Source organism: Dermacentor variabilis, chromosome 11, assembly GCF_050947875.1.
Source record: "Dermacentor variabilis isolate Ectoservices chromosome 11, ASM5094787v1, whole genome shotgun sequence".
Lineage (NCBI taxonomy): Eukaryota > Metazoa > Arthropoda > Arachnida > Ixodida > Ixodidae > Dermacentor > Dermacentor variabilis.
The window spans coordinates 13575076-13596714 of NC_134578.1; the positions used below are offsets into that span (position 1 = coordinate 13575076).

Below are 21639 nucleotides of genomic sequence, written 5' to 3' on the forward strand. Positions count from 1 at the left end.
ACTCTAAAAGCCGCAGTTTACAGAAATGAGACATCTTTTATTTGAGTCATGGATTTGACAACTTCTTGCCTCAAACAAATAGAAAACCTGTGTGAAGCTTACTGATGTTTGAGATATTTTTGCAGGAAATTCAGTGTTCTAAATGAAAGTCCTGCTTCCCACAGTTGCTACAATTCAACTCTCCACAACGCAACAAATGTCACTCAGATCGGTACAACGCTTGCAAAGGAAATCTTTTCTGCGTTTTACATGTATTAGAACGTACATGCTCAAAAATAAAGCAAACAAATAGGCGTAAATATATATTTTACACCGTGTGGACATGATGGTACGATGACATGCGAACGCTTTAGCGCAGTGCGTTTCAAGCTCGCGCATGTGCGCAATAACATGGTGACGTCACTGACGAAATAATAAGCAAAAGAAAAACGCTGATGAAGGAACACAAGAATTGGTTGACGAAGTCTTCTTGGAAGCCCCGAGCGTCCGGTGAGTCCCAGCATTGAAGCGTAGATCCGGCCCCTGAAAAAATAGAAACAGTGATTAGAAATTCGTGCTAACGTACTGTTGTGTTCTTAGCATTACGTCATCATTAGTAACAGCACTGCTACGAGAAAGAATAGCAGGGTGCACTTAATTCTTAAGGCATTTTTTTAAAAGTTAGTCTAGTAAAGACGGAGGAAATTGTTTTCTTTTTTGCTGTGCCTCGGTTTATAAGAGATGTTTTTCTAGTGAGCAAAGAGTCAGTAAATTCGCCTAGAATCGCCAAACGCGGGCGCTTCTTGTCGGCAGGATCGGCGCTCCATTTAAATGCGAATAAAGATTTATTTTTTAGAGTAAATCCAGCTTAGTTTGAGATTTCGTGTTCTCTTGTTTGATTATTTTGCCTGTCTCAGTCATAGAATCGTATCAAGCAGATCAGTGAAGCAAGACAATACAAGCAAAAGCAACCCTGCTTTCTACGGGTCTGCGCATGCGTGTCGTCATTAGTCAGCATAACGTGAAATTCCGAAACGTCTCCTTCAAAAGCGCAATATGGTGCAATGTGAACAGCGGCCCCAGAACGTCGGATAGAGAACTTGAGGGTCGAGGCCACCGTAGTTGCGGGTAGAATCGGCGATATGTCCGAAAACAGCATCAGCGCGAGAGTTGCAGCTCTGTGCGAGATAAAAATTTGTGGCTCCTACGTGGTTAGGATGCCGGTTGGAAGTTCTCGCGTTATTCCATTGCATTCGAAGGTATGTTTCTGCGCATATTAAAAAAATATTTATACATGTCTACTGCATGGTGCTGTTTCTTTGTAGCATTCCCCTAAAAAATTGAATGCAAATGACACCGATAGCGGCACAGAACTATGAAACAGTTTCCACGTGCAGGCTAAAAATGAACTATTCCTTTTCCCGAAAATAATGTGCGTCCAATCAATGCCTGCATTTATACTATTTCATACATCGTTCATTCCACCTGGTGATGCGGGTAAAACAAATTGAGCAAAGTTGTTTTCTACCGCATGATAACGTATCTAAGCTGAAAAATATGTTCAACTGCTGCAAAAACAGTATTTTGACTCTTTCCTTCAAAGAAAATGGACGTCGTAAGAAATTTTACTTAAGGAAATAGTGATTAATACTCAGAACAAGTGATTTCCTTTATTGTCCAGTCAGGGAATGCGCGTTTTAACATCTGCTGATTGGCGGACACTTTAAGAGATGACCCCAGCATACGTTGGGGATAGGAGTGGTCCAGTAATGTGGAAAGTTGAGCTAGTTGGTTATTTATCACCATACCTTGCTGGTGAAGCGGCGCACTCACACGGACACAGTGAAGACTGCGTGTCTTGTGTGTCTTCACTGTGCCCGAGTCAGTGCGCTGCTACACCAGCAAGGTATGATGATAGGAGAGGTCTGTTCTTTTTTACGTAAAGCCAACTCTATAAACACAATATCATTCAGAACAAGTGGAAGTAAGGTTAACATATCTAAAGAGTATCACGAGGGTCGATGCTGGCTTAGCAATTCTAGACGAATGCACTGACTCTTTGCTCAATGCAAAAAAAAACATCCTGTATAAACCGAGGCAGAACAAAAACGAAAAACAATTGCGACTACGACGCAAAAACTAGCAACGTTCTGTTTACTCGTCGAGGAAATAATATACAAAGGCTCTCAACATAGACGCCTTTAAATATGTGCCTGATTTTTTTAGGTTTGTCGAGTGGAATGCAAAAAACTACAGAACTTTTTGCATTTATCTCACTTTCAATAGCTCTGTGCTCAGCCTTCTCAGCCCTTAGAACGACAAGGCCCAAATGTCAACGCATTTAGCAAAGCAGCAAGCAGCGAAACAGCATTTTAAATTTCTGCTTTCGGTTTTCACTCCGCCGCCACCGGTGAATAGCCAGCGAGGTTCCGACGACGCCACGGACTGGAAACGACCACCACGACGCCGCCGGTCGAGACCGACACAACGCACGCCTCTGACGCCAACACCCACGGCCTCCGAGATTGGAGTGGTGCACTTTCGTGCACGCATCTCGGTTTCCAGGAGAAAAAAATAAAGCCTACGGCCCGTTCAAATACTGGCGCAGCCACGTCTACTAACTTCCATGGAAGACGCTGGCACGGCTCATAAGCATCACTCCACGTGCTCACGCACGTGCTGACGCCGATAAACGAGCAGGAAGAGAATAATTCTCTCGAAGAAAGGGAAAAAAGGTAAGTCTGTAGCCGATGAAAATATTCATTCCAGGAAGGTAAAATAGGTTCGCTCTAAAGCGCCGGTTCTTCGCATATATCACTACCCGCGCATGCGCTAAAGATAACTTACTCATTACCTAACCGAACGCGCACAGAAAAAAATTTGCGAAAGAAATGAAAAACGCCCACGAAAATATCCTTTTGCGACGAAAAATGAAGTGCCTCGAAAACGCAGGTTCTCCGCATATGTCAGCCCCCGGGCATGCTTAGACGCCGTTTAACGCGATAAATTAACTATTATGCACAGAATAATTTTCCCACAAATATTGAAAAGATAGTAAGCATATAGCCCATGAAAATATTTTTTTCGACGAAAAATAAAGTGTCTCGAAAGTGCCGGTTCTCCGCATATGTCAGTCCCCGGACATACGTAGACGCCGTTTAAAGCGATAAATAAACGATTGGGCATAGAATAATTTTCCCCCAAATATCGAAAAAATGGTAAGCCTATAGCACCTGAAAATATAATTTTTTCGACGAAAAATAAAGTGAGATGAAAGCGCCGGTACTCCGCAAATATCAGTTCCCGGGCATGCGTAGACGCCGTTTAACGCGATAAATAAACGATCAGGCAAAGAATAATTTTCTCCTCAAAATGGAAAAAAAACACTACGCCTATAGCCCATGAAAATATCACATTTTCGAGGAAAAATAAAGTGTCTTGAAAACGCCGGTACTGCGCATATATCAGTTCCCGGGCATGCGTAGACGCTGCTTAACGCGATAGAAAACGATCAGGCAAAGAACAATTTTCCACCAAAAATGAAAAAAAAAACACTAAGCCTATAGCCCATGAAAATATCACTTTTTCTACGAAAAATAAAGTGTCTTCAAAGCGCCCGTACTCCCCATATATCAGTCTTGAAAACGCTAGTACTGGGCATATATCAGTTCCCGGGCGTGCGTAGACGCCGTTTAAAGCGATAGATAAACGATCAGGCAAAGAATAATTTTCCCCCCAAAATGGAAAAAACACTAAGCCCATGAAAATATCATTTTTCCGAGGAAAAATAAAGTGTCTTGAAAACGCCGGTACTGCGCATATATCAGTTCCCGGGCATGCGTAGACGCCGTTAAACACGATAAAAAAACGGTCAGGCAAAGAATAATTTTCCCCCCAAAATGGAAAAAACGCTAAGCCTATAGCCCATGAAAATATAATTTTTTCGACAAAAAATAAAGTGTCTTCAACGCGTCGGTACTGCGCATATATCCGTTCCCGGGCATGCATAGACGCCGTTTAACGCGATAAATAAACAATCAGGCAAAGAATAATTTTCTCCCCAAATTTGAAAAAATACTAAGCCTATAGCCCATGAAAATGTCATTTTTTCGACGAAAAATAAAGTGTCTTCAAAGCGCCCGTACTCCCCATATATCAGTTCCCGGGCATGTGTAGACGCCGTTTAACGCGATAAAAAAACGGTCAGGCAAAGAATAATTTTCCCCCTAAAATGGAAAAAACGCTAAGCCTATAGCCCATGAAAATATAATTTTTTCGACGAAAAATAAAGTGTCTTCAAAGCGCCCGTACTCCCCATATATTAGTTCCCGGGCATGTTTAGACGCCGTTTATCGCGATAAAAAAACGGTCAGGCAAAGAATAATTTTCCCCCGAAAATGGAAAAAACACTAAGCCTATAGCCCATGAAAATATCATTTTTTCGACGCAAAATAAAGTGTCTAGAAAGCGCTGGTACTCCGCATATATAAGTTCCCGGGCATGCGTAGACGCCGTTTAAAGCGATAGATAAACGATCAGGCAAAGAATAATTTTCTCCCCAAAATGGAAAAAACACTAAGCCTATAGCCCATGAAAATATCATTTTTTCGACAAAAAATAAAGTGTCTTGAAAACGCCGGTACTGCGCATATATCCGTTCCCGGGCATGCATAGACGCCGTTTAACGAGATAAATAAACAATCAGGCAAAGAATAATTTTCTCCTCAAATTTGAAAAAATACTAAGCCTATAGCCCATGAAAATATCATTTTTTCGACGAAAAATAAAGTGTCTAGAAAGCGCCGGTACTCCGCATATATAAGTTCCCGGGCATGCGTAGACGCCGTTTAAAGCGATAAATAAACGATCAGGCAAAGAATAATTTTCCCCCGAAAATGGAAAAAACACTAAGCCTATAGCCCATGAAAATATCATTTTTTCGAGGAAAAATAAAGTGTCTTGAAAACGCCGGTACTGCGCATATATCAGTTCCCGGGCATGCGTAGACGCCGTTTAACGCGATAGATAAACGATCAGGCAAAGAATAATTTTCCCCCCAAAATTGAAAAAACACTCAGCCTATAGCCCATGAAAATATAATTTTTTCGACGAAAAATAAAGTGTCTTCAACGCGCCGTTACTGCGCATATATCCGTTCCCGGGCATGCGTAGACGCCGTTTAACGCGATAAATAAACGATCAGGCAAAGAATAATTTTCTCCCCAAAATGGAAAAAACACTAAGCCTATAGCCCATGAAAATATCATTTTTTCGACGAAAAATAAAGTGTCTTGAAAGCGCCGGTACTCCGCATATATAAGTTCCCGGGCATGCGTAGAGGCCGTTTAAAGCGATAAATAAACGAACAGGCAAAGAATAATTTTCCCCCGAAAATGGAAAAAACACTAAGCCTATAGCCCATGAAAATATCATTTTTTCGACAAAAAATAAAGTGTCTTGAAAACGCCGGTACTGCGCATATATCCGTTCCCGGGCATGCATAGACGCCGTTTAACGAGATAAATAAACAATCAGGCAAAGAATAATTTTCTCCTCAAATTTGAAAAAATACTAAGCCTATAGCCCATGAAAATATCATTTTTTCGACGAAAAATAAAGTGTCTAGAAAGCGCCGGTACTCCGCATATATAAGTTCCCGGGCATGCGTAGACGCCGTTTAAAGCGATAAATAAACGATCAGGCAAAGAATAATTTTCCCCCGAAAATGGAAAAAACACTAAGCCTATAGCCCATGAAAATATCATTTTTTCGAGGAAAAATAAAGTGTCTTGAAAACGCCGGTACTGCGCATATATCAGTTCCCGGGCATGCGTAGACGCCGTTTAACGCGATAGATAAACGATCAGGCAAAGAACAATTTTCCCCCCAAAAATGAAAGAACACTCAGCCTATAGCCCAAGAAAATATAATTTTTTCGACGAAAAATAAAGTGTCTTCAACGCGCCGTTACTGCGCATATATCCGTTCCCGGGCATGCGTAGACGCCGTTTAACGCGATAAATAAACGATCAGGCAAAGAATAATTTTCTCCCCAAAATGGAAAAAACACTAAGCCTATAGCCCATGAAAATATCATTTTTTCGACGAAAAATAAAGTGTCTTGAAAGCGCCGGTACTCCGCATATATAAGTTCCCGGGCATGCGTAGAGGCCGTTTAAAGCGATAAATAAACGAACAGGCAAAGAATAATTTTCCCCCGAAAATGGAAAAAACACTAAGCCTATAGCCCATGAAAATATCATTTTTTCGAGCAAAAATAAAGTGTCTTGAAAACGCCGGTACTGCGCATATATCAGTTCCCGGGCATGCGTAGACGCCGTTTAACGCGATAGATAAACGATCAGGCAAAGAATAATTTTCCCCCCAAAATGGAAAAAACACTAAGCCTATAGCCCATGAAAAGAAAATTTTTTCGACGAAAAATAAAGTGTCTGCAAAGCGCCCGTACTCCGCATATATAAGTTCCCGGGCATGCGTAGACGCCGTTTAACGCGATAAAAAAACTGTCAGGCCAAGAATAATTTTCCCCCCAAAATGGAAAAACGCTAAGCCTATAGCCCATGAAAATATCATTTTTTCGACGAAAAATAAAGTGTCTTGAAAGCGCCGGTACTCCGCATATATAAGTTCCCGGGAATGCGTAGACGCCGTTTAAAGCGATAAATAAACGATCAGGCAAAGAATAATTTTCCCCCGAAAATGGAAAAAAGCACTAAGCCTATACCCATGAAAATATCATTTTTTCGACGAAAAATAAAGTGTTTGAAAGCGCCGGTACTCCGCATATATAAGTTCCCGGGCATGCCTAGACGCCGTTTAAAGCGATAAATAAACGAACAGGCAAAGAATAATTTTCCCCCGAAAATGGAAAAAAACACTAATCCTATAGCCCATGAAAATATCATTTTTTCGAGGAAAAATAAAGTGTCTTGAAAACTCCGGTACTGCGCATATATCAATCAGTTCCCGGGCATGCGTAGACGCCGTTTAACGCGATAGATAAACGATCAGACAAAGAATAATTTTCCCCCCAAAATTGAAAAAACACTAAGCCTATAGCCCATGAAAATATCATTTTTTCGACGAAAAATAAAGTGTCTAGAAAGCGCCGGTACTCCGCATATATAAGTTCCCGGGCATGCGTAGACGCCGTTTAAAGCGATAAATAAACGATCAGGCAAAGAATAATTTTCCCCCGAAAATGGAAAAAACACTAGCCTAGCCCATGAAAATATCATTTTTTCGAGGAAAAATAAAGTGTCTTGAAAACGCCGGTACTGCGCATATATCAGTTCCCGGGCATGCGTAGACGCCGTTTAACGCGATAGATAAACGATCAGGCAAAGAATAATTTTCCCCCCAAAATTGAAAAAACACTCAGCCTATAGCCCATGAAAATATAATTTTTTCGACGAAAAATAAAGTGTCTTCAACGCGCCGTTACTGCGCATATATCCGTTCCCGGGCATGCGTAGACGCCGTTTAACGCGATAAATAAACGATCAGGCAAAGAATAATTTTCTCCCCAAAATGGAAAAAACACTAAGCCTATAGCCCATGAAAATATCATTTTTTCGACGAAAAATAAAGTGTCTTGAAAGCGCCGGTACTCCGCATATATAAGTTCCCGGGCATGCGTAGAGGCCGTTTAAAGCGATAAATAAACGAACAGGCAAAGAATTATTTTCCCCCGAAAATGGAAAAAACACTAAGCCTATAGCCCATGAAAATATCATTTTTTCGAGGAAAAATAAAGTGTCTTGAAAACGCCGGTACTGCGCATATATCAGTTCCCGGGCATGCGTAGACGCCGTTTAACGCGATAGATAAACGATCAGGCAAAGAATAATTTTCCCCCCAAAATTGAAAAAACACTAAGCCTATAGCCCATGAAAATATAATTTTTTCGAGGAAAAATAAAGTGTCTTGAAAACGCCGGTACTGTGCATATATCAGTTCCCGGGCATGCGTAGACGCCGTTTAACGCGATAGATAAACGATCAGGCAAAGAATAATTTTCTCCCCAAAATGGAAAAAACACTAAGCCTATAGCCCATGAAAATATCATTTTTTCGACGAAAAATAAAGTGTCTTGAAAGCGCCGGGACTCCGCATATATAAGTTCCCGGGCATGCGTAGACGCCGTTTAAAGCGATAAATAAACGATCAGGCAAAGAATAATTTTCCCCCGAAAATGGAAAAAACACTAAGCCTATAGCCCATGAAAATGTCATTTTTTCGAGCAAAAATAAAGTGTCTTGAAAACGCCGGTACTGCGCATATATCAGTTCCCGGGCATGCGTAGACGCCGTTTAACGCGATAGATAAACGACCAGGCAAAGAATAATTTTCCCCCCAAAATGGAAAAAACACTAAGCCTATAGCCCATGAAAAGAAAATTTTTTCGACGAAAAATAAAGTGTCTGCAAAGCGCCCGTACTCCGCATATATAAGTTCCCGGGCATGCGTAGACACCGTTTAACGCGATAAAAAAACTGTCAGGCAAAGAATAATTTTCCCCCCAAAATGGAAAAACGCTAAGCCTATAGCCCATGAAAATATCATTTTTTCGACGAAAAATAAAGTGTTTGAAAGCGCCGGTACTCCGCATATATAAGTTCCCGGGCTGCCTAGACGCCGTTTAAAGCGATAAATAAACGAACAGGCAAAGAATAATTTTCCCCCGAAAATGGAAAAAACACTAAGCCTATAGCCCATGAAAATATCATTTTTTCGAGGAAAAATAAAGTGTCTTGAAAGCGCCGGTACTCCGCATATATAAGTTCCCGGGAATGCGTAGACGCCGTTTAAAGCGATAAATAAACGATCAGGCAAAGAATAATTTTCCCCCGAAAATGGAAAAAACACTAAGCCTATAGCCCATGAAAATATCATTTTTCCGACGAAAAATAAAGTGTTTGCAAGCGCCGGTACTCCGCATATATAAGTTCCCGGGCATGCCTAGACGCCGTTTAAAGCGATAAATAAACGAACAGGCAAAGAATATTTGTCCCCCGAAAATGGAAAAAACACTAAGCTTATAGCCCATGAAAATGTCATTTTTTAGAGCAAAAATAAAGTGTCTTGAAAACGCCGGTACTGCGCATATATCAGTTCCCGGGCAAGTGTAGACGCCGTTTAACGCGATAAAAAAACGGTCAGGCAAAGAATAATTTTCCCCCCAAAATGGAAAAAACGCTAAGCCTATAGCCCATGAAAATATAATTTTTTCGACGAAAAATAAGGTGTCTTCAAAGCGCCCGTACTCCCCATATATTAGTTCCCGAGCAGGTTTAGACGCCGTTTATCGCGATAAAAAAACGGTCAGGCAAAGAATAATTTTCCCCCGAAAATGGAAAAAACACTAAGCCTATAGCCCATAAAATATCATTTTATCGGCAAAAAATAATGTGTCTTGAAAGCGCCGGTATTCCCCATAAATAAGTTCCCGGGCATGCGTAGACACCGTTTAACGCGATAAATAAACGATCAGGCAAAGAATAATTTTCCCCCCAAAATGGAAAAAACACTAAGCCTATAGCCCATGAAAATATCATTTTTTCGACGAAAAATAAAGTGTCTAGAAAGCGCTGGTACTCCGCATATGTAAGTTCCCGGGCATGCGTAGACGCCGTTTAAAGCGATAAATAAACGATCAGGCAAAGAATAATTTTCTCCCCAAAATGGAAAAAACACTAAGCCTATAGCCCATGAAAATATCATTTTTTCGAGGAAAAATAAAGTGTCTTGAAAACGCCGGTACTGCGCATATATCAGTTCCCGGGCATGCGTAGACGCCGTTTAACGCGATAGATAAACGATCAGGCAAAGAATAATTTTCCCCCCAAAATTGAAAAAACACTAAGCCTATAGCCCATGAAAATATAATTTTTTCGACGAAAAATAAAGTGTCTTGAAAACGCTGGTACTGCGCATATATCCGTTCCCGGGCATGCATAGACGCCGTTTAACGAGATAAATAAAAAATCAGGAAAAGAATAATTTTCTCCCCAAATTTGTAAAAATACTAAGCCTATAGCCCATGAAAATGTCATTTTTTCGAGCAAAAATAAAGTGTCTTGAAAACGCCGGTACTGAGCATATATTAGTTCCCGGGCATGCGTAGACGCCGTTTAACGCGATAGATAAACGATCAGGCAAAGAATAATTTTCCCCCCAAAATTGAAAAAACACTAAGTCTATAGCCCATGAAAATATAATTTTTTCGACGAAAAATAAAGTGTCTTCAAAGCCCCCGTACTCCCCATATATCAGTTCCCGGGCATGCGTAGACGCCGTTTAACGCGATAGATAAACGATCAGGCAAAGAATAATTTTCCCCCCAAAATTGAAAAAACACTAAGCCTATAGCCCATGAAAATATAATTTTTTCGACGAAAAATAAAGTGTTTTGAAAGCGCCGGTACTCCGCATATATAAGTTCCCGGACATGCATAGACGCCGTTTAACGCGATAAATAAACAATCAGGCAAAGAATAATTTTCTCCCCAAATTTGAAAAAATACTAAGCCTATAGCCCATGAAAATGTCATTTTTTCGAGCAAAAATAAAGTGTCTTGAAAACGCCGGTACTGCGCATATATCCGTTCCCGGGCATGCGTAGACGCCGTTTAACGCGATAGATAAACGATCAGGCAAAGAATAATTTTCCCCCCAAAATTGAAAAAACACTAAGCCTATAGCCCATGAAAATATAATTTTTTCGACGAAAAATAAAGTGTCTTGAAAGCGCCGGTACTCTGCATATATAAGTTCCCGGGCATGCGTACACGCCGTTTAAAGCGGTAAATAAACGATCAGGCAAAGAATAATTTTCACCCGAAAATGGAAAAAACACTAAGCCTATAGCCCATGAAAATATTTTTTCGACGAAAAATAAAGTGTCTTGAAAGCGCCGGTACTCCGCATATATAAGTTCCCGGGCATGCGTAGACGCCGTTTAAAGCGATAAATAAACGATCAGGCAAAGAATAATTTTCCCCCGAAAATGGAAAAAACACTAAGCCTATAGCCCATGAAAATGTCATTTTTTCGAGCAAAAATAAAGTGTCTTGAAAACGCCGGTACTGCGCATATATCAGTTCCCGGGCATGCGTAGACGCCGTTTAACGCGATAGATAAACGATCAGGCAGAGAATAATTTTCCCCCCAAAATGGAAAAAACACTAAGCCTATAGCCCATGAAAAGAAAATTTTTTCGACGAAAAATAAAGTGTCTGCAAAGCGCCCGTACTCCGCATATATAAGTTCCCGGGCATGCGTAGACGCCGTTTAACGCGATAAAAAAACTGTCAGGCAAAGAATAATTTTCCCCCCAAAATGGAAAAACGCTAAGCCTATAGCCCATGAAAATATCATTTTTTCGACGAAAAATAAAGTGTCTTGAAAGCGCCGGTACTCCGCATATATAAGTTCCCGGGAATGCGTAGACGCCGTTTAAAGCGATAAATAAACGATCAGGCAAAGAATAATCTTCCCCCGAAAATGGAAAAAACACTAAGCCTATAGCCCATGAAAATATCATTTTTTCGACGAAAAATAAAGTGTTTGAAAGCGCCGGTACTCCGCATATATAAGTTCCCGGGCATGCCTAGACGCCGTTTAAAGCGATAAATAAACGAACAGGCAAAGAATAATTTTCCCCCGAAAATGGAAAAAACACTAAGCCTATAGCCCATGAAAATATCATTTTTTCGAGGAAAAATAAAGTGTCTTGAAAACGCCGGTACTGCGCATATATCAATCAGTTCCCGGGCATGCGTAGACGCCGTTTAACGCGATAGATAAACGATCAGGCAAAGAATAATTTTCCCCCCAAAATTGAAAAAACACTAAGCCTATAGCCCATGAATATATCATTTTTTCGACGAAAAATAAAGTGTCTAGAAAGCGCCGGTACTCCGCATATATAAGTTCCCGGGCATGCGTAGACGCCGTTTAAAGCGATAAACAAACGATCAGGCAAAGAATAATTTTCCCCCGAAAATGGAAAAAACACTAAGCCTATAGCCCATGAAAATATCATTTTTTCGAAAAAAAATAAAGTGTCTTGAAAACGCCGGTACTGCGCATATATCAGTTCCCGGGCATGCGTAGACGCCGTTTAACGCGATAAATAAACGATCAGGCAAAGAATAATTTTCTCCCCAAAATGGAAAAAACACTAAGCCTATAGCCCATGAAAATATCATTTTTTCGACGAAAAATAAAGTGTCTTGAAAGCGCCGGTACTCCGCATATATAAGTTCCCGGGCATGCGTAGAGGCCGTTTAAAGCGATAAATAAACGAACAGGCAAAGAATAATTTTCCCCCCAAAATGGAAAAAACACTAAGCCTATAGCCCATGAAAATATCATTTTTTCGACGAAAAATAAAGTGTCTTGAAAGCGCCGGTACTCCGCATATATAAGTTCCCGGGCATGCGTAGAGGCCGTTTAAAGCGATAAATAAACGAACAGGCAAAGAATAATTTTCCCCCGAAAATGGAAAAAACACTAAGCCTATAGCCCATGAAAATATCATTTTTTCGAGGAAAAATAAAGTGTCTTGAAAACGCCGGTACTGCGCATATATCAGTTCCCGGGCATGCGTAGACGCCGTTTAACGCGATAGATAAACGATCAGGCAAAGAATAATTTTCCCCCCAAAATTGAAAAAACACTAAGCCTATAGCCCATGAAAATATAATTTTTTCGAGGAAAAATAAAGTGTCTTGAAAACGCCGGTACTGCGCATATATCAGTTCCCGGGCATGCGTAGACGCCGTTTAACGCGATAGATAAACGATCAGGCAAAGAATAATTTTCTCCCCAAAATGGAAAAAACACTAAGCCTATAGCCCATGAAAATATCATTTTTCCGACGAAAAATAAAGTGTTTGAAAGCGCCGGTACTCCGCATATATAAGTTCCCGGGCATGCCTAGACGCCGTTTAAAGCGATAAATAAACGAACAGGCAAAGAATAATTTTCCCCCGAAAATGGAAAAAACACTAAGCCTATAGCCCATGAAAATGTCATTTTTTAGAGCAAAAATAAAGTGTCTTGAAAACGCCGGTACTGCGCATATATCAGTTCCCGGGCAAGTGTAGACGCCGTTTAACGCGATAAAAAAACGGTCAGGCAAAGAATAATTTTCCCCCCAAAATGGAAAAAACGCTAAGCCTATAGCCCATGAAAATATAATTTTTTCGACGAAAAATAAGGTGTCTTCAAAGCGCCCGTACTCCCCATATATTAGTTCCCGAGCAGGTTTAGACGCCGTTTATCGCGAAAAAAAAACGGTCAGGCAAAGAATAATTTTCCCCCGAAAATGGAAAAAACACTAAGCCTATAGCCCATAAAATATCATTTTATCGGCAAAAAATAATGTGTCTTGAAAGCGCCGGTATTCCCCATAAATAAGTTCCCGGGCATGCGTAGACACCGTTTAACGCGATAAATAAACGATCAGGCAAAGAATAATTTTCTCCCCAAAATTGAAAAAACACTAAGCCTATAGCCCATGAATATATCATTTTTTCGACGAAAAATAAAGTGTCTAGAAAGCGCCGGTACTCCGCATATATAAGTTCCCGGGCATGCGTAGACGCCGTTTAAAGCGATAAACAAACGATCAGGCAAAGAATAATTTTCCCCCGAAAATGGAAAAAACACTAAGCCTTATAGCCCATGAAAATATCATTTTTTCGAAAAAAAATAAAGTGTCTTGAAAACGCCGGTACTGCGCATATATCAGTTCCCGGGCATGCGTAGACGCCGTTTAACGCGATAGATAAACGATCAGGCAAAGAATAATTTTCCCCCCAAAATTGAAAAAACACTCAGCCTATAGCCCATGAAAATATAATTTTTTCGACGAAAAATAAAGTGTCTTCAACGCGCCGTTACTGCGCATATATCCGTTCCCGGGCATGCGTAGACGCCGTTTAACGCGATAAATAAACGATCAGGCAAAGAATAATTTTCTCCCCAAAATGGAAAAAACACTAAGCCTATAGCCCATGAAAATATCATTTTTTCGACGAAAAATAAAGTGTCTTGAAAGCGCCGGTACTCCGCATATATAAGTTCCCGGGCATGCGTAGAGGCCGTTTAAAGCGATAAATAAACGAACAGGCAAAGAATAATTTTCCCCCGAAAATGGAAAAAACACTAAGCCTATAGCCCATGAAAATATCATTTTTTCGAGGAAAAATAAAGTGTCTTGAAAACGCCGGTACTGCGCATATATCAGTTCCCGGGCATGCGTAGACGCCGTTTAACGCGATAGATAAACGATCAGGCAAAGAATAATTTTCCCCCCAAAATTGAAAAAACACTAAGCCTATAGCCCATGAAAATATAATTTTTTCGAGGAAAAATAAAGTGTCTTGAAAACGCCGGTACTGCGCATATATCAGTTCCCGGGCATGCGTAGACGCCGTTTAACGCGATAGATAAACGATCAGGCAAAGAATAATTTTCTCCCCAAAATGGAAAAAACACTAAGCCTACAGCCCATGAAAATATCATTTTTCCGACGAAAAATAAAGTGTCTTGAAAGCGCCGGGACTCCGCATATATAAGTTCCCGGGCATGCGTAGACGCCGTTAAAGCGATAAATAAACGATCAGGCAAAGAATAATTTTCCCCCGAAAATGGAAAAAACACTAAGCCTATAGCCCATGAAAATGTCATTTTTTCGAGCAAAAATAAAGTGTCTTGAAAACGCCGGTACTGCGCATATATCAGTTCCCGGGCATGCGTAGACGCCGTTTAACGCGATAGATAAACGATCAGGCAAAGAATAATTTTCCCCCCAAAATGGAAAAAACACTAAGCCTATAGCCCATGAAAAGAAAATTTTTTCGACGAAAAATAAAGTGTCTGCAAAGCGCCCGTACTCCGCATATATAAGTTCCCGGGCATGCGTAGACGCCGTTTAACGCGATAAAAAAACTGTCAGGCAAAGAATAATTTTCCCCCCAAAATGGAAAAACGCTAAGCCTATAGCCCATGAAAATATCATTTTTTCGACGAAAAATAAAGTGTTTGAAAGCGCCGGTACTCCGCATATATAAGTTCCCGGGCTGCCTAGACGCCGTTTAAAGCGATAAATAAACGAACAGGCAAAGAATAATTTTCCCCCGAAAATGGAAAAAACACTAAGCCTATAGCCCATGAAAATATCATTTTTTCGAGGAAAAATAAAGTGTCTTGAAAGCGCCGGTACTCCGCATATATAAGTTCCCGGGAATGCGTAGACGCCGTTTAAAGCGATAAATAAACGATCAGGCAAAGAATAATTTTCCCCCGAAAATGGAAAAAACACTAAGCCTATAGCCCATGAAAATATCATTTTTTCGACGAAAAATAAAGTGTTTGAAAGCGCCGGTACTCCGCATATATAAGTTCCCGGGCATGCCTAGACGCCGTTTAAAGCGATAAATAAACGAACAGGCAAAGAATAATTTTCCCCCGAAAATGGAAAAAACACTAAGCCTATAGCCCATGAAAATGTCATTTTTTAGAGCAAAAATAAAGTGTCTTGAAAACGCCGGTACTGCGCATATATCAGTTCCCGGGCAAGTGTAGACGCCGTTTAACGCGATAAAAAAACGGTCAGGCAAAGAATAATTTTCCCCCCAAAATGGAAAAAACGCTAAGCCTATAGCCCATGAAAATATAATTTTTTCGACGAAAAATAAGGTGTCTTCAAAGCGCCCGTACTCCCCATATATTAGTTCCCGAGCAGGTTTAGACGCCGTTTATCGCGAAAAAAAAACGGTCAGGCAAAGAATAATTTTCCCCCGAAAATGGAAAAAACACTAAGCCTATAGCCCATAAAATATCATTTTATCGGCAAAAAATAATGTGTCTTGAAAGCGCCGGTATTCCCCATAAATAAGTTCCCGGGCATGCGTAGACACCGTTTAACGCGATAAATAAACGATCAGGCAAAGAATAATTTTCTCCCCAAAATGGAAAAAACACTAAGCCTATAGCCCATGAAAATATCATTTTTTCGACGAAAAATAAAGTGTCTTGAAAGCGCCGGTACTCCGCATATATAAGTTCCCGGGCATGCGTAGAGGCCGTTTAAAGCGATAAATAAACGAACAGGCAAAGAATAATTTTCCCCCGAAAATGGAAAAAACACTAAGCCTATAGCCCATGAAAATATCATTTTTTCGAGGAAAAATAAAGTGTCTTGAAAACGCCGGTACTGCGCATATATCAGTTCCCGGGCATGCGTAGACGCCGTTTAACGCGATAGATAAACGATCAGGCAAAGAATAATTTTCCCCCGAAAATAGAAAAAACACTAAGCCTATAGCCCATGAAAATGTCATTTTTTAGAGCAAAAATAAAGTGTCTTGAAAACGCCGGTACTGCGCATATATCAGTTCCCGGGCAAGTGTAGACGCCGTTTAACGCGATAAAAAAACGGTCAGGCAAAGAATAATTTTCCCCCGAAAATGGAAAAAACACTAAGCCTATAGCCCATGAAAATATCATTTTTTCGAGGAAAAATAAAGTGTCTTGAAAACGCCGGTACTGCGCATATATCAGTTCCCGGGCATGCGTAGACGCCGTTTAACGCGATAGATAAACGATCAGGCAAAGAATAATTTTCCCCCCAAAATTGAAAAAACACTAAGCCTATAGCCCATGAAAATATAATTTTTTCGAGGAAAAATAAAGTGTCTTGAAAACGCCGGTACTGCGCATATATCAGTTCCCGGGCATGCGTAGACGCCGTTTAACGCGATAGATAAACGATCAGGCAAAGAATAATTTTCTCCCCAAAATGGAAAAAACACTAAGCCTATAGCCCATGAAAATATCATTTTTCCGACGAAAAATAAAGTGTCTTGAATGCGCCGGGACTCCGCATATATAAGTTCCCGGGCATGCGTAGACGCCGTTTAAAGCGATAAATAAACGATCAGGCAAAAAATAATTTTCCCCCGAAAATGGAAAAAACACTAAGCCTATAGCCCATGAAAATGTCATTTTTTCGAGCAAAAATAAAGTGTCTTGAAAACGCCGGTACTACGCATATATCAGTTCCCGGGCATGCGTAGACGCCGTTTAACGCGATAGATAAACGATCAGGCAAAGAATAATTTTCCCCCGAAAATGGAAAAAACACTAAGCCTATAGCCCATGAAAAGAAAATTTTTTCGACGAAAAATAAAGTGTCTGCAAAGCGCCCGTACTCCGCATATATAAGTTCCCGGGCATGCGTAGACGCCGTTTAACGCGATAAAAAAACTGTCAGGCAAAGAATAATTTTCCCCCCAAAATGGAAAAACGCTAAGCCTATAGCCCATGAAAATATCATTTTTTCGACGAAAAATAAAGTGTTTGAAAGCGCCGGTACTCCGCATATATAAGTTCCCGGGCTGCCTAGACGCCGTTTAAAGCGATAAATAAACGAACAGGCAAAGAATAATTTTCCCCCGAAAATGGAAAAAACACTAAGCCTATAGCCCATGAAAATATCATTTTTTCGAGGAAAAATAAAGTGTCTTGAAAGCGCCGGTACTCCGCATATATAAGTTCCCGGGAATGCGTAGACGCCGTTTAAAGCGATAAATAAACGATCAGGCAAAGAATAATTTTCCCCCGAAAATGGAAAAGAACACTAAGCCTATAGCCCATGAAAATATCATTTTTTCGACGAAAAATAAAGTGTTTGAAAGCGCCGGTACTCCGCATATATAAGTTCCCGGGCATGCCTAGACGCCGTTTAAAGCGATAAATAAACGAACAGGCAAAGAATAATTTTCCCCCGAAAATGGAAAAAACACTAAGCCTATAGCCCATGAAAATGTCATTTTTTAGAGCAAAAATAAAGTGTCTTGAAAACGCCGGTACTGCGCATATATCAGTTCCCGGGCAAGTGTAGACGCCGTTTAACGCGATAAAAGAACGGTCAGGCAAAGAATAATTTTCCCCCCAAAATGGAAAAAACGCTAAGCCTATAGCCCATGAAAATATAATTTTTTCGACGAAAAATAAGGTGTCTTCAAAGCGCCCGTACTCCCCATATATTAGTTCCCGAGCAGGTTTAGACGCCGTTTATCGCGAAAAAAAACGGTCAGGCAAAGAATAATTTTCCCCCGAAAATGGAAAAAACACTAAGCCTATAGCCCATAAAATATCATTTTATCGGCAAAAAATAATGTGTCTTGAAAGCGCCGCTATTCCCCATAAATAAGTTCCCGGGCATGCGTAGACACCGTTTAACGCGATAAATAAACGATCAGGCAAAGAATAATTTTCCCCCCAAAATGGAAAAAACACTAAGCCTATAGCCCATGAAAATATCATTTTTTCGACGAAAAATAAAGTGTCTAGAAAGCGCTGGTACTCCGCATATGTAAGTTCCCGGGCATGCGTAGACGCCGTTTAAAGCGATAAATAAACGATCAGGCAAAGAATAATTTTCTCCCCAAAATGGAAAAAACACTAAGCCTATAGCCCATGAAAATATCATTTTTTCGACGAAAAATAAAGTGTCTAGAAAGCGCTGGTACTCCGCATATGTAAGTTCCCGGGCATGCGTAGACGCCGTTTAAAGCGATAAATAAACGATCAGGCAAAGAATAGTTTTCTCCCCAAAATGGAAAAAACACTAAGCCTATAGCCCATGAAAATATTTTTTCGAGGAAAAATAAAGTGTCTTGAAAACGCCGGTACTGCGCATATATCAGTTCCCGGGCATGCGTAGACGCCGTTTAACGCGATAGATAAACGATCAGGCAAAGAATAATTTTCCCCCCAAAATTGAAAAAACACTAAGCCTATAGCCCATGAAAATATAATTTTTTCGACGAAAAATAAAGTGTCTTGAAAACGCTGGTACTGCGCATATATCCGTTCCGGGGCATGCATAGACGCCGTTTAACGAGATAAATAAAAAATCAGGAAAAGAATAATTTTCTCCCCAAATTTGTAAAAATACTAAGCCTATAGCCCATGAAAATGTCATTTTTTCGAGCAAAAATAAAGTGTCTTGAAAACGCCGGTACTGAGCATATATCAGTTCCCGGGCATGCGTAGACGCCGTTTAACGCGATAGATAAACGATCAGGCAAAGAATAATTTTCCCCCCAAAATTGAAAAAACACTAAGTCTATAGCCCATGAAAATATAATTTTTTCGACGAAAAATAAAGTGTCTTCAAAGCCCCCGTACTCCCCATATATCAGTTCCCGGGCATGCGTAGACGCCGTTTAACGCGATAGATAAACGATCAGGCAAAGAATAATTTTCCCCCCTAAATTGAAAAAACACTAAGCCTATAGCCCATGAAAATATAATTTTTTCGACGAAAAATAATATGTTTTGAAAGCGCCGGTACTCCGCATATATAAGTTCCCGGACATGCATAGACGCCGTTTAACGCGATAAATAAACAATCAGGCAAAGAATAATTTTCTCCCCAAATTTGAAAAAATACTAAGCCTATACCCATGAAAATGTCATTTTTTCGAGCAAAAATAAAGTGTCTTGAAAACGCCGGTACTGCGCATATATCAGTTCCCGGGCATGTGTAGACGCCGTTTAACGCGATAAAAAAACGGTCAGGCAAAGAATAATTTTCCCCCCAAAATTGAAAAAACACTAAGCCTATAGCCCATGAAAATATAATTTTTTCGACGAAAAATAAAGTGTCTTCAAAGCGCCCGTACTCCCCATATATCAGTTCCCGGGCATGTGTAGACGCCGTTTAACACGGTAAAAGAACGGTCAGGCAAAGAATAATTTTCCCCCCAAAATGGAAAAAACGCTAAGCCCATGAAAATATCATTTTTTCGAGGAAAAATAAAGTGTCTTGAAAACTCCGGTACTGCGCATATATCAGTTCCCGGGCATGCGTAGACGCCGTTTAACGCGATAGATAAACGATCAGGCAAAGAATAATTTTCCCCCCAAAATTGAAAAAACACTAAGCCTATAGCCCATGAAAATATAATTTTTTCGACGAAAAATAAAGTGTTTTGCAAGCACCGGTACTCCGCATATATAAGTTCCCGGGCATGCATAGACGCCGTTTAACGCGATAAATAAACAATCAGGCAAAGAATAATTTTCTCCCCAAATTTGAAAAAATACAAAGCCTATAGCCCATGAAAATGTCATTTTTTCGAGCAAAAATAAAGTGTCTTGAAAACGCCGGTACTGCGCATATATCAGTTCCCGGGCATGTGTAGACGCCGTTTAACGCGATAAAAAAACGGTCAGGCAAAGAATAATTTTCCCCCCAAAATGGAAAAAACGCTAAGGCTATAGCCCATGAAAATATAATTTTTTCGACGAAAAATAAGGTGTCTTCAAAGCGCCCGTACTCCCCATATATTAGTTCCCGGGCAGGTTAGATGTCGTTTATCGCGATAAAAAAACGGTCAGGCAAAGAATAATTTTCCCCCGAAAATGGAAAAAACACTAAGCCTATAGCCCATAAAATATCATTTTTACGGCAAAAAATAATGTGTCTTGAAAGCGCCGGTATTCCCCATAAATAAGTTCCCGGGCATGCGTAGACACCGTTTAACGCGATAGATAAACGATCAGGCAAAGAATAATTTTCCCCCCCAAATGGAAAAAACACTAAGCCTATAGCCCATGAAAATATCATTTTTTTGAGAAAAAATAGAGTGTCTTGAAAACGCCTGTACTGCGCATATATCAGTTCCCGGGCATGCGTAGACGCCGTTTAACGCGATAGATAAACGATCAGGCAAAGAATAATTTTCTCCCCAAAATGGAAAAAACACTAAGCATATAGCCCATGAAAATTTCACTTTTTCGACAAAAAATAAAGTGTCTTGAAAACGCTGGTACTGCGCATATATCCGTTCCCGGGCATGCATAGACGCCGTTTAACGAGATAAATAAGAAATCAGGCAAAGAATAATTTTCTCCCCAAATTTGTAAAAATACTAAGCCTATAGCCCATGAAAATGTCATTTTTTCGAGCAAAAATAACGTGTCTTGAAAACGCCGGTACTGCGCATATATCAGTTCCCGGGCATGCGTAGACGCCGTTTAACGAGATAGATAAACGATCAGGCAAAGAATAATTTTCCCCCCAAAATTGAAAAAACACTAAGCCTATAGCCCATGAAAATATAATTTTTTCGACGAAAAATGAAGTGTCTTCAAAGCGCCCGTACTCCCCATATATCAGTTCCCGGGCATGTGTAGACGCCGTTTAACGCGGTAAAACAACGGTCAGGCAAAGAATAATTTCCCCCCCAAAATGGAAAAAACGCTAAGCCTATAGCCCATGAAAATATAATTTTTTCGACGAAAAATAAAGTGTCTTGAAAGCGCCGGTACTCCGCATATATAAGTTCCCGGGCATGCGTAGACGCCGTTTAAAGCGATAAATAAACGATCAGGCAAAGTATAATTTTCTCCCCAAAATGGAAAAAACACTGAGCCAATAGCCCATGAAAATATCATTTTTTCGAGGAAAAATAAAGTGTCTTGAAAACGCCGGCACTGCGCATATATCAGTTCCCGGGCATGCGTAGACGCCGTTTAACGCGATAGATAAACGATCAGGCAAAGAATAATTTTCCCCCCAAAATTGAAAAAACACAAAGTCTATAGCCCATG

The 21639-nt window shown here is 40.3% G+C and overlaps 1 protein-coding gene across 1 annotated transcript in view; it reads right to left on the minus strand.

Moving 5' to 3' along the window:
* Positions 1 to 289: 289 nt before the first annotated feature.
* The window catches only part of LOC142563828 (cell cycle control protein 50A-like), a 60238-nt gene continuing 38888 nt past the window's right edge, over positions 290 to 21639 (minus strand). Inside the window, exon 9 of the mRNA XM_075674470.1 lies at positions 290 to 522. The gene's annotated coding sequence lies outside the window, so the exon portion shown is untranslated. The remainder of the gene's footprint in view (positions 523 to 21639) is intronic.